The following is a 16,548-nucleotide window of genomic DNA, read 5'->3' as shown; positions in this document are numbered from 1 at the left end:
TTAGCCAGGGGGGAGGAAGTGTTGGCGAAGGTGGACCAAACAAGTCTTTCTTAACGAGTTCATAATTTCGGCCTGGCCATTTAATTCCCTTTTGCTTTGAGTGCGAGGCTTTTAAAAGTCCTTCAGCCTGCTCAAACATTCACTCAAGTGGTTTTTTTTTTGCAAAGCAGTGCAGTGGCTGAAACGCCACCCCCTTGTATGTTAATATACTGGGGGGGGGCGTAGACATCATCTGATGGGCGGGGTCCTGCACTCTGATTGGCTGCAATGGGGTGATTTAACCTGTATAAACGGGCTGTGAGATGTATTACCTGGACTTTATTGCAACACCCCCCTCACAGACACACTTTCTCACACACAAGGCAAGAGGTCCACCTGCTCGCCAGAAGATGTACAGTGTGTTGGATCAACAGGACCAGGACATCAAGGCTGCACAGAGCCTGGCCCAGGGCAGCCCGGGGGCCGGCGCCAAGCTGGAGCTGGACAAGGTCAAGAGGCCCATGAACGCCTTCATGGTGTGGTCGCGGGGCCAGAGGCGGAAAATGGCCCAGGAGAACCCCAAGATGCACAACTCGGAGATCAGCAAGCGTCTGGGGGCCGAGTGGAAGCTGCTGAGCGACCCGGAGAAGCGGCCCTTCATCGACGAGGCCAAGCGGCTGCGGGCCGTGCACATGAAGGACTACCCGGATTACAAATACCGCCCCCGGCGGAAGAGCAAGGCGCTGCTGCGGAAGGACGCCGGCGGCAAGTTCGCGCTGGCGCCGGCCGCGCTACTAGCACAAGGACCCTGCGGAAGCCCGCGGCTCGACTCCTTCGCCTGGGGCGCCGCAGGGGGGTTTCCGACACTGCCGGCCGACCAGCTGGCCTACCAGCCGTCGCTGCACCCCCGCTACGAGCTGCAATACCCGCCGGCCGCTGCCTACAGCCTGCCTCCAGCCTACGGACCCCCCGGGCCGCCGGCTCCCCCCTCCCCGGCCATGCTGAAGGGCGAGGCGGCCGGCGCGCACCCCCCTGCCGGGGCCCCGGCCGCCGCTGCCCAGCCGCCCCGAGGGGGGATTCACGGTGACCTGCGGGACATGCTCAGCATGTACATCCCCGGCAGCGAGGGGCCGGGGCAGGGGCCGGAGCTGGGCGGTCAGCGGGGATACCACCACCCGCACCCCCACCACCCTCTGCCCCAGCACTACCAGAACATCTCCCTCAATGGCACGGTGCCCCTCACTCACATCTAACCCCCTGGCTCCAGCACCATCCTCTGCCCCAGGACTAGCAGAACATCTCCCTCAATGGCACGGTGCCCCTCACTCACATCTAACCCCCTGGCTCCAGCACCATCCTCTGCCCCAGCACTACCAGAACATCTCCCTCAATGGCACGGTGCCCCTCACTCACATCTGACCCCCTGGCTCCAGTCAACTCCAGCACCATCCTCTGCCCCAGAACATCTCCCTCAATGGCACAGTGCCCCTCACACACATCTGACTCCCTGGCTCCAGTCAACTCCAGCACCATCCGCTGCCCCAGAACAGCTCCCTCAATGGCACGGTGCCCCTCACTCACATCTAACCACCCGCACCCCCATCACCCTCTGCCCCAGGACTACCGGAACATCTCCCTCAATGGCACGGTGCCCCTCACTCACATCTAGCACCACCCTCTGCCCCAGGACTACCAGAACATCTCCCTCAATGGCACGGTGCCCCTCACTCACATCTGACCCCCTGGCTCCAGTCAACTCCAGCACCATCCTCTGCCCCAGAACATCTCCTTCAATGGCACAGTGCCCCTCACTCACATCTGACCCCCTGGCTCCAGTCAACTCCAGCACCATCCTCTGCCCCAGGACAGCTCCCTCAATGGCACGGTGCCCCTCACTCACATCTGACCCCCAGCTCCAGCCAACTCCACCCTCTGCCCCAGGACTACCAGAACATCTCCCTCAATGGCATGGTGCCCCTCACTCACATCTGACCCCCTGGCTCCAGCCAACTCCAGCACCATCCTCTGCCCCAGGACTACCAGAACATCTCCCTCAATGGCACGGTGCCCCTCACTCACATCTGACCCCCTGGCTCCAGTCAACTCCAGCACCATCCTCTGCCCCAGGACAGCTCCCTCAATGGCACGGTGCCCCTCACTCACATCTGACCCCCAGCTCCAGCCAACTCCACCCTCTGCCCCAGGACTACCAGAACATCTCCCTCAATGGCATGGTGCCCCTCACTCACATCTGACCCCCTGGCTCCAGCCAACTCCAGCACCATCCTCTGCCCCAGGACTACCAGAACATCTCCCTCAATGGCACGGTGCCCCTCACTCACATCTGACACCCGGCTCCAGCAAACTCCAACAAGGAACTTTTGGATCTTACAACTTTTATAACTTGTTCCCCATTGAAAAGTTTTCATCTTCTGTCTCCAAGGGAGAAAAACATGTTGGAACTTTTTACTGTTTATAACTTGTTCCCCATTGAAAAGTTCTCCTTCTGTCTCTAAGGGGGACAAACTTGTTGGAACTTTTTGCATAACTTTTCCCCTTTTTATTTCTAAGGGGGAACTTGTTGGAACTTTTTACTGTATATATAACTTTTCCCCTCTTATTTCCAAGAGGGAGAAATGTTGGAACTTTTTACTGTTTATAACTTGTTCCCTATTGAAAAGTTCTCCTTCTGTCTCTTCAGGGGGACAAACTTGTTGGAACTTTTTACTGTTTATAACTTGTTCCCCTCTTATTTCCAAGAGGGAGAAATGTTGGAACTTTTTGCTGTGTTTATAACTTGTTCCCCATTGAAAAGTTTTCATCTTCTGTCTCTAAGGGGGAAAAACTTGGAACATTTTACTGGTGTTTATATAACTTCCCCTTTTTATTTCTAAGGCGGGGGGGGGGGGAGAAACTTGTTGGAACTTTTTTCTGTGTATATATAACTTTTCCCCCATTGAAACTTCCCATTTATTTCTGGGGGGAAAAGCTATTGGAACTTTTTGCTGTGTGTATATATAACTTTGTGTATATATTTTTGGTGCATTTTCCCTTTTATTTCTGGGGGGGGGGGAACTGTAATTATTGACTTAAAATAAGAGGTATTATCGCTTTGCTCTCTCTCAGATTCTCCCTTACTTGAGTTCCTGTCCCCCCAGAACAGGTTGACCAGGCAGTGGCCAGTTTCCAGGTACTGTGTGTGGGGTTTTTTTCCAGCCAGTTTTAAAATCTCCTGCTAACACTGCACCCACAGACACACCATGGCTGTGTGTGAGATCTTGGCAGTGCCCTACTTCACCCGGGTGGCCTCGGCGTGGGGGCGAACACACACTCCGCGTGTGGCACTGGATTTCCGAGACCCTTTTACCGCGGGGTGCCGGTGGGAGAGTTTCGCTTTCTTCTGTCAACACCCAGTCTACCCACACACTTTTTAAAACTGGCTTGGACCTAGCAATCCTATTGATCCCTGAACTGCAGGGAGAAGATGATTGAGCGTGATTTCGAATATTCAATGCCACCCATTGTAAATCCCCAGTTGTACTCTTTTTAACAGAGCTATATCCTGTTTAAGTGCTGCTATTACAAGCTTCTGTAAATAAGAATACGTACACTTATCTAACTCCTTATTCGGTCTCCCAGTAAATACCACAGGCGCTGTGATTTAGGTGCGGTCACTGCCCGCTCACTCGAGTGCCAGCATGCAAGAATTTGTATTTTAAACCAACACGCTACTTTTAAGATGATGTACAGATTTTTTTTTTCAATGCGCCGGTGCGTGCAAAGCAAAAGCGATAATATCTCTTCAAATGTGTGGTTTAAAAAAAAAAAAGTTGTACAGTATTTATCGATCTTTGTGCAGAGGTCGTGGTCTCTCGAGATCCTTTAGCCCCTGATCTAGCAATCATGGATATTTGGTGTTTTATTAACAATAAATCATTTGAGAGTGTGTGTGTCTCAGTATGTGTCAGAGACTGTGTGACTGAGTTTGTGTGTGTGTTAGCATGACAGTGTTTGTGTGTCTGTCAGACTGTGTTAGTATGACTGACTGAGTGTTTGTGTCTGTTTTGTGACTGACAGTTTGTGTGTGTCAGAGACTGTGTGACGGTTAGTGTCTGTCTCAATCTGCGTCAGTGTTTGTGTGACTGTGAATGAGTGACTTGAGTATGTGTGTCAGTGTGCGGGAGAGCGTTTGTGTGACTGACAATTTGTGTGTGTGTGTGTGTCTCAGTATGTGTGCCAGAGTGAGTGAGTGACTCGGGAGTGTGAATGAGTGAGTGTACCCTGAGTATGTGTGTGTCAGTGAGAGGGAGAGTTTGACCGTTTTGAGAGTGTGTCAGTGTGACTGAGACTGTGTCTCTCAGTCACAGTCTGTGTGTCAGATTGTGAGACTCTTGTGTGTCCCGTCTGTAAAAACCTCGGTTCCACACTCTCTCTGACTGTGTGGGGATTGTTACCTCCCTCAATGTGTGGGGCCCGAGATTTAACAGGCGGGAGCGAACAAGCAAATGGTTTGACGTGAAATCTAGTTTTCATTGCGCGCACAAGACAGGGGTTCCTGGAAATAAAAAACAGGAAATGCACAGCCGGTCAGGCAGCATCTGTGGATGGGGGGGGGGGGGGGGGGGAGAGAGAAACCAGAGTTAACGTTTCAGGTCTGGGACCTTTCCTTCGACCTGGGATCCCTGAGACATTCAATTCAGCTGCTGCTGGGGGATGCGGGTCTCTTTTTTGTTTGTTTATAAATAAATTAAGTTATGTCAAAAGTTTTTTTTTGTGTGTTTAAATTGTTACCATTTGTGAGATGTGTTTTGTACAATTGCCCCCTCTTTTTGAGGGGGGGAGAGTTATTGATATTTTGTAATATTGATTGATTTAGTTATTGTGAATGATTCCTTCTGTCTTTGCAAGGACTCCTCTCCTAACCTGTACAGACCCATTGAATTTGCAAACCAGAAACTCTGCCACAGTTTCACCTGGTCAAAACAATGTTTATAGAAATGGAATAAAACTTTTTCCCTGCTCGGTAAACACGTCTTTCCCTCGTGATTTATTTGTCAGCCCCCTCGGCCAGTTTCAACAGCTCCTGTCTCAAGATCACTTTATAACACAAACAAGGCACTTCTTTCTCAAATTACTTTTTACAATTTGAGAGAGAGAGAGAGGGAGAAATATCTTTTAATTCCTCTTCCCCCTAGAAAAGAACTGAGATCAGGGATCTAAAATCGAGTGTAAATTGTATATTTTAAAATAATTTGTTAGTAAACAGCGAGATTCTGAGAGGTGGAATTCGCTGCCTGAAAGGTAGATTCAATTTATAGCTCTTTCTACAGGGAATGGGCAGGGGGGGGGGGGGGAAATGAGCAGGTTTGAAAGCAGGAGGGAGCTCACACAGGCACCGGGTGGCCTCCTGGGCTGGATCATTCTTACTCTGGTTTCTCCGCCTGAGACAGGTGGAAATTGACCAGCTTCGCTCGAACCTTGTCCGTTTCAGGTCGATTACACCGCCATCAGATTAAGTTTTTTTTTGGGGGGGGAGGGTGTTGCGATAAGCTCCTTGAGCGATTCCTGGATTCACTATTCACCATCAGAGCCCTGCATTGTCCCATCAATCTCGGCCCTTTAAATCGGTGGGCTTTGCACAACAATCCCATGTGTTGAGGCTGTACTTCATCGTGTCAGGAATATATAATTATTAGCCGAGGCATCGAATATAAGAGCAGGGAGGTTCTGCTTAAACTGTATCAAACACTCGTTAGGCCGCAGCTAGAATACATAGCAGCAGGAGGCGGCCATTCGGCCCCTCGAGCCTGCTCTGCCATTCAATGAGATCATGGCTGATCATCCAAATTCAGTCCCCTGTCCCTGCTTTCTCCCCATATCCCTTGATCCCTTTCACCTCAAGAAATATATCCAACTCCTTGAATATATTTAATGAATTGGCCTCCACTGCCTTCTGTGGTAGAGAATTCCACAGGTTCACCACTCTCTGGGTGAAGAAATTCCTCCTCATCTCTGTCCTAAATGGCTTACCCCTTATCCTTAGACTGTGACCCCTGGTTCTGGACTCCCCGGCCATCGGGAACATCCTTCCTGCATCTAGTCTGTCTAGTCCTGTTAGAATTTTATAAGTTTCAATGAGATCCCCTCTCATTCTTCTAAACTCCAGCGAGTATAAGCCCAATCGACCCAATCTCTCCTCATACGTCATTCCTGCCATCCCAGATATCAGCCTGGTGAATCTTCGCTGCACTCCCTCCATGGCAAGAACATCCTGCGTGCAGTTCTGGTCACATTACAGGAAGGATGTGATTGCACTAGAGAGGGTGCAGAGGAGATTTACCAGGATGTTGCCTGGACTGGGGAATTTTAGCGATGAGGAAAGATTGGAGAGGCTGGGGTTGTTTTCTTTGGAACAGAGGAGGCTGAGGGGAGACTTGATTGAGGTGTATAAAATGATGAGGGGCCTGGATAGAGTGGATAGGAAGGACCTATTTCCCTTAGCAGAAGGGTCGATAACCAGAGGGCACTGATTTAAAGTAATTGGTCGGAGGTTTAGAGGAGATTTGAGGAGAACTTTCTTCACCCAGAGGGTGGTGGGGGTCTGGAACTCACTGCCTGAAAGGGCGGTCAAGGCAGAGACCGTCATCACATTTAAAAAGTACTTGGATCTGCACTTGAAGTGCCGGAAACGACAGGGCTATGGACCGAGAGCTGGAAAGTGGGAATAGGGTGAATAGCTCTTTGGCCGGCATGGACACGATGGGCCGAATGGCCTCCTTCCCTGCTGTAAATTTCTATGATTATATAACACTTCTCTGAGAGTAAGCTGTATGCAATTCAGGGGATGTGATCCAACCTTAATCAAATCAAATCATATCAACTTTTATTGCCATTGTTAGTGCACGAGTGCAGTACAACGAAATGTAGGCTTGCGGCTCCCGAGAGTGTACATTTAGATTAAGACATTTAAACATTCAACATACATTTGGCTTGTAATACATTAACATAAACATAATAAAGTGCATTGGCAGATGTGCAGGCTTTAGAGTTTATTTGTGGAGTTCAGTAGGATGACAGCCCTGGGAAAGAAGCTGTTCCTAAATCTGGTCGTACGGGTGCGAATGCATCTGTAGCGTCTCCCAGATGGCAGGAGGGCGAACAGACTGTGGCTGGGGTGGGTAGGGTCTTTGATGATGGACCGTGACCTCCGTAAACAGTGTTTCTGGTATATGTGCTCTATGGTCGGTAGCCGGGTGCCGGTAATGCGTTGGGCAGTTTTGACTACCCGCTGCAGGGCTTTCCAGTCATAGTAGCTACAGCTGGCATACCATACTGTGATACAGTTTGTCAGGATGCTCTCTATTGTGCAGCGGTAAAAGTTAGAGAGGATCAGGGGTGACGGGTTACATCCCTTCAGCCTCCTTAGGAAATATAGGCGCTGCTGGGCCTTCTTCACCAGAGAGGAGGTGTTGAGGGACCAGGAGAGGTGACTGTAAATCCTTTGAACAAATCGAATGAACTCATCATTTTCAATTCGTTTACTGCCTGCAAGGACAGTGCAATAGTCACTTTCAAAAGGGGAATTGGATAAATATTTGAAAAGGAAATACTTGCAGGGCTGTGGGGAAAGAGTGGGGGAGTGGGACTAATTGGAGAGTTCATTCAAAGAGCTAGCACAGGCACGATGGGCCGAATGGCCTCCTGCACGATTCAGTGAGGAAGGGAGTCTTGAGAAATTGCAATGCTGCTGGATTCGGGAAACTCTTCAAACAGGTGCTCCAAGTAGTGAGGATTCCAAGAGGTTCTTTTGTCAACAGGTAATGAGTGACATTAACACCACCTCCCACAGGGAATCTACATAATCACCACTGCCATTAAGGTGTGAATATTCCTCCACAAACCCCTTAACATTCCTCTCTGCCGATTTAACAGAGGTGTTAACTCTTTTATTTTGTAAAGCTTTTTTTTTAAAATATTTAAATTCGGATTCCGGGAGTCTGTTTACTGTTGGTGTTCTTGGCCTCAGTATAAATGGGGACTGGTGCCAACCTTTGGATTGTAAGGTAACTTGAGGACACAGATTTAAGATAATTGGCAAAAGAACCAGAGGGGAGATGAGGAGAATGTTTTTACGCAGCGAGTTGTTGTGATCTGGAACGCGCTGCCTGAAAGGGCGGTGGAAGCAGATTCAATAGTGACTTTCAAAAGGGAATTGGAGAAATACTTGAAAAGGAAAAATTCACAGGGCTGTGGGGAACGAGCGGGGGGCAGTGGGACTAATCGGAGAGCTCGTTCAAAGAGCCGGCACAGGCACGATGGGCCGAACGGCCTCCTCCTGCGCTGTGTGATTCAAGGACAAGGCAGAATCCAATTTATCCTCTAATACCACATAAAATGCTGGTCATTCCGCACCCGAATGATAGCGTTCCAGTTTATCGGATGCACCGTGTCAACCAGATGTATGGAGATTATTTAATATATTATATTCCCTGTAAACGAAAGATCTTGAATTTCTCCAGCGCCTTTCACCACCTCAGGACGTCCCAAAGCGCTTTACAGCCAATGAAGTACTTTTTGAAGTGTAGTCACTGTTGTAATGTAGGAAACGCGGCAGCTAATCTGCGCACAGCAAGCTCCCACAAACAGCAATGTGATAACGACCAGATCATCTGTTTCAGTGATGTTGGTTGAGGGATCAAATCAAATCAAATCATCTTTTATTGTCATTGTTAGTGCACAAGTGCAGTACAACGAAATGTAGGCTTGCGGCTCCCGAGAGTGTACATTTAGATTAAGACATTTAAACATTCAACATACATTTGGCTTGTAATACATTAACATAAACATAATAAAGTGCATTGACAGATATGCAGGCTTTAGAGTTTATTTGTGGAGTTCAGTAGGATGACAGCCCTGGGAAAGAAGCTGTTCCTAAATCTGGTCGTACGGGTGCGAATGCATCTGTAGCGTCTCCCAGGACACCGGGGAGAACTCCCTGCTCTTCTTCAAAATGGTGCCGTGGGATCTTTTATGTCCACCTGAGGCACCTCCGACAGTGCGGCGCTCCCTCAGCACTGCCCCTCCGACAGTGCAGTGCTCCCTCAGTACTGCCCATCCGACAGTGCGGCGCTCCCTCAGTACTGCCCCTCCGACAGTGCGGCGCTCCCTCAGTACTGCCCCTCCGACAGTGCGGCGCTCCCTCAGTACTGCCCCTCCGACAGTGCGGCGCTCCCTCAGTACTGCCCCTCCTACAGTGCGGCGCTCCCTCAGTACTGCCCCTCCGACAGTGCAGCGCTCCCTCAGTACTGCCCCTCCGACAGTGCGGCGCTCCCTCAGTACTGTCCCTCCGACAGTGCGGCGCTCCCTCAGTACTGCCCCTCCGACAGTGCGGCGCTCCCTCAGTACTGCCCCTCCGACAGTGCGGCGCTCCCTCAGTACTGCCCCTCCGACAGTGCGGCGCTCCCTCAGTACTGCCCCTCCGACAGTGCGGCGCTCCCTCAGTACTGCCCCTCCGACAGTGCGGCGCTCCCTCAGTACTGCCCCTCCGACAGTGCGGCGCTCCCTCAGTACTGCCCCTCCGACAGTGTGGCGCTCCCTCAGTACTGCCCCTCCGACAGTGCGGCGCTCCCTCAGTACTGCCCCTCCGACAGTGCGGCGCTCCCTCAGTACTGCCCCTCCGACGGTGCGGTGCTCCCTCAGTACTGTCCCTCCGACAGTGCGGCGCTCCCTCAGTACTGCCCCTCCGACAGTGCAGCGCTCCCTCAGTACTGCCCCTCCCACAGTGCGGCGCTCCCTCAGTACTGCCCCTCCGACAGTGCGGCGCTCCCTCAGTACTGCCCCTCCGACAGTGCGGCGCTCCCTCAGTACTGCCCCTCCGACAGTGCGGCGCTCCCTCAGTACTGCCCCTCCGACAGTGCGGCGCTCCCTCAGTACTGCCCCTCCGACAGTGCGGCGCTCCCTCAGTACTGCCCCTCCGACAGTGCGGCGCTCCCTCAGTACTGCCCCTCCGACAGTGCGGCGCTCCCTCAGTACTGCCCCTCCGACAGTGCGGCGCTCCCTCAGTACTGCCCCTCCGACAGTGCGGCGCTCCCTCAGTACTGCCCCTCTGACAGTGCAGCACTCCCATTCAGGACTGCACTGGGTGTGTTGGCCTGGATTACATGTTTCAATCTCTGTAGCGGGACTCAAACGCAGGTCCTTCTGACTCGGAACCGAGAGTGCCACCCACTGAGCCAAAGCTGACAATGGAGTTGAGGGAGGAATGTTGGCCCAGGACACTTGGGGAGAGCTCCCCCTGCTCTTCTCCCAATAGTGACCATGGGACCTTTAACATCCACCCGAACCCGCAGACTGGGGCATCCAGCTTATGGAAGGAGCTGAGCAATTCAGGGGCAGAATGGCAGAATAGAGGCAGCACACTTCCAGATAGACAATGTGCATTATATAAGAGAATGGTGGCAGTAAGCTTTTTATATATTTAGAAGGATATGGTGATGGGGTGAGATGGAGAGGGGTGGGAGGAGGCTGGTGTGGAGCAGAAACACTGGCACGGAGCAGTGGGGCCGAATGGCCTGTTTCTGTGCTGTACATTGGGAGTAATTCTAGATATGGAGAGAGGGCACTTATTGTGCTGAAGAGGAGAATTAACTAAAGCTCCTGCAATGGTGCTTGTGTTATATTTATATATATACATGCACCACTATTTTCAAAAGCATCTTAGTAGCTTGTTGTTCATTTTAGAGGCACTTATGCTGAAGTTATACTGCCGGCAACTACCACGAGGGCGGCCAGCACTGAGTTATACCGCCGGTAATGACTGCGAGGGCGGCCAGCACCGAGTTGTACTGCCGGTAACCACCGCGAGGGTGGCCAGCACCGAGTTATACTGCCGGCAACTACCACGAGGGCGGCCAGCACTGAGTTATACCACCGGTAATGACGGCGAGGGCGGCCAGCACTGAGTTATACTGCCGGTAACCACCGCAAGGGCGGCCAGCACCGAGTTATACCGCCGGTAACGACTGCGAGGGCTGCCAGCACCGAGTTATACTGCCGGTAACCACCGTGAGGGCGGCCAGCACTGAGTTATACTGCCGGTAACGACTGCGAGGGCAGCCAGCACTGAGTTATTCTGCTGGTAACCACCGCGAGGGCGGCCAGCATCGAGTTATACTGCCGGTAACCACCGCGAGGGTGGCCAGCACTGAGATATACTGCTGGTAACCACCGCGAGGGCGGCCAGCACCGAGTTATACTGCCGGTAACCACTGCGAGGGTGGCCAGCACTGAGTTATACTGCCGGTAACGACCACGAGGGCGGCCAGCACTGAGTTATACCGCCGGTAACGACTGTGAGGGCGGCCAGCACCGAGTTATACCGCCGGTAATGACTGCGAGGGTGGCCAGCACCGAGTTATACTGCCGGTAACCACCGCGAGGGCGGCCAGCACTGAGTTATACTGCCGGTAATGACTGCGAGGGTGGCCAGCACTGAGTTATTCTGCTGGTAACCACCGCGAGGGCGGCCAGCATCGAGTTATACTGCCGGTAACCACCGCGAGGGCGGCCAGCACTGAGATATACTGCTGGTAACCACCACGAGGGCGGCCAGCACTGAGTTATACTGCCGGTAACCACCGTGAGGGTGGACAGCACCGAGTTATACTGCCGGAAAACACCGCGAGGGCGGCCAGCACTGAGTTATACTGCCGGTAACCACCGCGAGGATGGCCAGCACTGAGTTATACTGCCGGTAACCACCGCGAGGGCGGCCAGCACTGAGTTATACCGTCGGATGCGTGTTGCTCGCTAATGTGTGGGTGGAGCCCAGGTCGGTGAGATTTGGGGTTCAAACACAGGGGTCAATGGGGCATGGGACTAAGGGGAGAGCTCTTTTGGAGGAGAGGGTATGGGTCGATGGGCCGAATGGCGGTAAGATTTCCATGTTGTAAAATGCTAAGATTCAAATCTCTTGCCTCGAAGGCGTTAAGCGATGTAAAAGTGACTGACATTTCCATCAACGTTTTGGAGGCACAGGTTTAATCACACAGCACTGATACAATAAAGGCTGGCCTTGCCAGCGACGCCCAGATCCCATGAATGAATTTAAAAACAATGGCAGTCACTTGTTGAGATTGATAATTTAATCATTAACTACTGATAAAAATTCTACACTCTAAATGACTGTTAAAGAGTTCTCTGATTTGACGCTGTTCTGAGGGAAGTTAACAATACCGGGGCACTTAATGGGACAGAGAATAGAAACCGACAGCAATGCTTTTGACAGTGCGACGCTCCCTCAGTACTGCCCCTCCGACACTGCGGCACTCCCTCAGTACTGCCCCTCCGACACTGCAGCACTCCCTCAGTACTGCCGCTCTGACAGTGCGGTGCTCCCTCTGTACTGCCCCACCGACAGTGCGGCGCTTCCTCAGTACTGCCCCTCCGACAATGCAGCTCTCCCTCAGTACTGCCCCTCCGACAGTGTGGCGCTCCCTCAGTACTGCCCCTCCGACAGTGCGGCGCTCCCTCAGTACTGCCCCTCCGACAGTGTGGCGCTCCCTCAGTACTGCCCCTCCGACAGTGCGGCGCTCCCTCAGTACTGCCCCTCCGACAGTGCGGCGCTCCCTCAGTACTGCCCCTCCGACAGTGCAGCGCTCCCTCAGTACCGCCCCTCCGACAGTGCGGCGCTCCCTCAGTACTGCCCCTCCGACAGTGCGGCGCTCCCTCAGTGCTGCCCCTCTGACACTGCGGCGTTCCCTCAGTACTGCCCCTCCGACAGTGCGGCGATCCCTCAGTACTGCCCCTCCGACAGTGCGGCGCTCCCTCAGTACTGCCCCTCCGACAGTGCGGCGCTCCCTCAGTACTGCCCCTCCGACAGTGCGGCGCTCCCTCAGTACTGCCCCTTTGTAACTTGCAACAGGGGGCAAGTGACAAGGGGTAAATAGAATCATAGAAGGGTTACAGCACTGAAGGTGGCCATTCGGCCCCTCGAACCCGTGCTGGCTCTCTGCGAGAGCCCTTCAGCTAGTCCCACTCCTCCGCCCTTCCCCCGTAGCCCTGCAAGTTTTTCTCCTTCAGATACTTCTCCAATTCCCTTTTGAAAGCAGTGATTGAATCTGCCTCCACCACCCTTTCAGGCAGTGCATTCCAGGTCCTAACCACTCGCTGCGTAAATAAGTTTTTCCTCATGTTGCCTTTGGTTCTTCTGCCAATCACCTTGAATCGGTGTCCTCTGGTTCTCAACCCTTCCGCCAATGGAAACAGTTTCTCTCTATCTACTAACTGAAGTCCCTCATACCTGAAACATTCTGGTGAATCTTTTCTGCATCCTCTCTAAGGCCTTCACATCCTTCCTAAAGTGCGCTGTGCAGAATTGGACACAATACTCCAGTTGAGGCCGAACCAGTGTTTTATAAAGGGTTCAAGTTGAAATCCGGGTAACTTTGGGCACTGACTCGGTGATGAAAGATCACGGGGTGAATGCTCGATCCGGAGACTGGCTCCCTCGCTGGTTCCCGTTCTGCAAGATTCATCGTGTTTGCAATTAAACAGATGTTGTGAATGATATATTTCTTAAGGCTAAAGGGATCAAGGGATATGGGGAGAAGGCAGGGACAGGGTACTGAGTTTGGATGATCAGCCATGATCGCATTGAATGGCGGAGCAGGCTCGAGGGGCCGAATGGCCGACTCCTGCTCCTATCTTCTATGTTTCTATCCTGTTCCCGTTCCACCTTCCTGTTTATCCAGCGCCGTACGTTTCTGAAAGCAAGCAGAATCTCAAAGGTAATATTTACCAGGCCGGCTGCGGGTTAACTTCCCAACAAACTGGCGCATGATGCAATGATCGCGACGGGTCAGTCTTTTAGTCAATGTCGTTTTACCATCTGGCTTTGCAAAGGATTTCGGGGAGTGATCGCGAGCAGCCATTTCTCCAACTTCTCAATCCCTGTCTTTGATTTTCCTGGAGAAAGGTTGTGCTTTATATCAGGGGAGAGTGTCCAATCTCGCCCCCACGCCGGAACCTCCCAATCCCTGCCACAAAGCTGGGTGGGCGTGTGTGCTGTGAGGAGGATGCAGAGAAACTCCAGGATGATTTGGACAGGTTGGGCGATTGGGCAGATGCATGGCAGATGCAAAGTAACGTGGATAAATGCGAGGTTATCCACTTTGGTGGCAAAAACAGGAAGACAGATTATCTGAATGGCAATAGATTGGGAGAAGGGGAAGTGCAACGAGACCTGGGTGCCCTTGTGCACCAGTCGCTGAAGGTAAGCATGCAGGTGCAGCAGGCGGTTAAGAAGGCAAATGGTATGTTGGCCTTCGTAGCGAGAGGGTTTGAGTACAGGAGCAAGGATGTCTTGCTGCAGTTGTACAGGGCCTTGGTGAGACCACACCTTGAGTATTGTGTGCAGTTTTGGTCGCCTTATCTCAGGAAGGATGTTCTTGCCATGGAGGGAGTGCAGCGAAGATTCACCAGGCTGATACCTGGGATGGCAGGAATGACGTATGAGGAGAGATTGTGTCGATTGGGCTTATACTCACGAGTTTAGAAGAATGAGAGGGGATCTCATTGAAACTTATAAAATTCTAACAGGACTGGACAGACTAGATGCAGGAAGGATGTTCCCGATGGCGGGGGAGTCCAGAACCAGGGGTCACAGTATAAGGATAAGGGGTAAGCCATTTAGGACAGAGATGAGGAGGAATTTCTTCATCCAGAGAGTGGTGAACCTGTGGAATTCTCTACCACAGAAGGCAGTTGAGGCCAAATCATTAAATGTATTCAAGAAGGAGTTATTCAATTCAATTCAATTTTATTTGCCATATGTAACCAGTATACAAGTACAAGTACAATGGAATGCTTACTCCCCGTGGGGACACGTCAGCTATTTTTACAGCGCCGTGTTCAGAAAGTCAATTCTTTGGCATCCCGTGGCAGTGGGAGCACGATGTCCCTCAGCCGCTCCGTCCTCCTCGTCCCCGCGGCCTCCTCCTCACTGTTGCCGGCTCGGCTCCACGTGTGGTGGCCTGCTTCTCCCGCTCACCCTCTGGCCACCATTCCTGGCTCCCCTCCCCCAAGTCAGACTGCGAGTCGTGGTGGCTGCTGTCTGGGTGTGTGTCCGTGTCGGAGTGTGTCCCAGTGTCTGGGTGTGTCCCCGTGTCAGAGTGTGTCCCAGTGTCTGGGTGTGTCCCCGTGTCGGAGTGTGTCCCAGTGTCTGGGTGTGTCCCCGTGTCGGAGTGTGTCCCAGTGTCGGAGTGTGTCCCCGTGTCGGAGTGTGTCCCAGTGTCTGGGTGTGTCCCCGTGTCGGAGTGTGTCCCAGTGTCTGGGTGTGTCCCCGTGTCGGAGTGTGTCCCAGTGTCTGGGTGTGTCCCCGTGTCGGAGTGTGTCCCAGTGTCTGGGTGTGTCCCCGTGTCGGAGTGTGTCCCAGTGTCGGAGTGTGTCCCAGTGTTGGAGTGCGTCCCAGTGTCTGGGTGTGTCCCAGTGTCGGAGTGTGTCCCAGTGTCGGAGTGTGTCCCCGTGTCTGAGTGTGTCCCCGTGTCGGAGTGTGTCCCAGTGTCGGAGTGTGTCCCAGTGTCTGAGTGTGTCCCAGTGTCGGAGTGTGTCCCAGTGTCTGGGTGTGTCCCCGTGTCGCAGTGTGTCCCAGTGTCTGGGTGTGTCCCAGTGTCTGAGTGTGTCCCAGTGTCGGAGTGTGTCCCGGTGTCGGAGTGTGTCCCGGTGTCTGGGTGTGTCCCAGTGTCTGAGTGTGTCCCATTGTCTGGGTGTGTCCCCATGTCGGAGTGTGTCCCAGTGTCTGGGTGTGTCCCCGTGTCGGAGTGTGTCCCAGTGTCGGAGTGTGTCCCAGTGTCTGAGTGTGTCCCAGTGTCGGAGTGTGTCCCAGTGTCGGAGTGTGTCCCCGTGTCTGAGTGTGTCCCAGTGTCGGAGTGTGTCCCAGTGTCGGAGTGTGCCCCAGTGTCGGAGTGTGTCCCAGTGTCTGGGTGTGTCCCAGTGTCTGAGTGTGTCCCAGTGTCGGAGTGTGTCCCAGTGTCTGGGTGTGTCCCCGTGTCGGAGTGTGTCCCAGTGTCTGGGTGTGTCCCAGTGTCTGAGTGTGTCCCAGTGTCGGAGTGTGTCCCGGTGTCGGAGTGTGTCCCGGTGTCTGGGTGTGTCCCAGTGTCTGAGTGTGTCCCAGTGTCTGGGTGTGTCCCCGTGTCGGAGTGTGTCCCCGTGTCTGAGTGTGTCCCAGTGTCGGAGTGTGTCCCAGTGTCGGAGTGTGTCCCAGTGTCTGGGTGTGTCCCAGTGTCTGAGTGTGTCCCCGTGTCTGAGTGTGTCCCCGTGTCGGAGTGTGTCCCAGTTTCTGGGTGTGTCCCAGTTTCTGAGTGTGTCCCAGTGTCGGAGTGTGTCCCAGTGTCGGAGTGTGTCCCAGTGCCTGGGTGTGTCCCCGTGTTGGAGTGTGTCCCAGTGTCTGAGTGTGTCCCAGTGTCTGAGTGTGTCCCCGTGTCTGAGTGTGTCTTGGTGTCTGAGTGTGTCCCGGTGTCTGAGTGTGTCCCCGTGTCTGAGTGTGTCCCCGTGTCGGAGTGTGTCCACATG

General features: G+C 53.0%; 1 pseudogene; it reads left to right on the top strand.

The window, feature by feature from the left end:
* Positions 1-322: 322 nt before the first annotated feature.
* On the top strand, positions 323-5,007 carry LOC147091088 (transcription factor Sox-19a pseudogene; annotated as a pseudogene).
* Positions 5,008-16,548: the final 11,541 nt, after the last annotated feature.

This window comes from Somniosus microcephalus, unplaced genomic scaffold (genome assembly GCF_052327205.1).
Source record: "Somniosus microcephalus isolate GS21.2 unplaced genomic scaffold, FLI_Smic_1.0 unresolved_chr4, whole genome shotgun sequence".
In the NCBI taxonomy this organism is placed as follows: Eukaryota; Metazoa; Chordata; class Chondrichthyes; order Squaliformes; family Somniosidae; genus Somniosus; species Somniosus microcephalus.
The sequence above is the reverse complement of the archived record's forward strand: the minus strand, read 5'-3'. Positions and strand labels throughout refer to the sequence as shown.